Genomic DNA, 546 nt, shown 5'->3' on the forward strand with positions numbered 1-546 from the left:
TCAGTAGGTGGCACTGTGGAGGATTTATTCCATCTCCCTTATTTGCATATTACCCAGAGGAGCGTGCGTGGCCATTTGAGTCTCCTCACTTATTTATAGTATATAGTTGCTCTCCCTAAGGAGAAAAGAGCGTTTCTGACCCCTATTGCTTTTTCAAACACGGTCTACACCTCTCAGGTGCCGAGTTACAGGACGGTGAAAACAGTGAGTTTGTGTTAGACGTGAATCGTGCTCTGATTCATGCTCTAGGCTGGGAGCGAAAGCTTATTGCTTTTTCAAACACGGTCTACACCTCTCAGGTGCCGAGTTACAGGACGGTGAAAACAGTGAGTTTGTTTTAGACGCGATTCATGCTCTAGGCTGGGAGCGCAAGCTTATTGCTTTTTCAAACACGGTCTACACCTCTCAGGTGCCGAGTTACAGGACGGTGAAAACAATGAGTTTGTGTTAGACGCGAATCGTGCTCTGATTCATGCTCTAGGCTGGGAGCGAAAGCTTATTGCTTTTTCAAACACGGTCTACACCTCTCAGGTGCCGAGTTACAGG

The sequence above is a fragment of the Eleutherodactylus coqui genome, unplaced genomic scaffold (genome assembly GCF_035609145.1).
Source record: "Eleutherodactylus coqui strain aEleCoq1 unplaced genomic scaffold, aEleCoq1.hap1 HAP1_SCAFFOLD_42, whole genome shotgun sequence".
Lineage (NCBI taxonomy): Eukaryota > Metazoa > Chordata > Amphibia > Anura > Eleutherodactylidae > Eleutherodactylus > Eleutherodactylus coqui.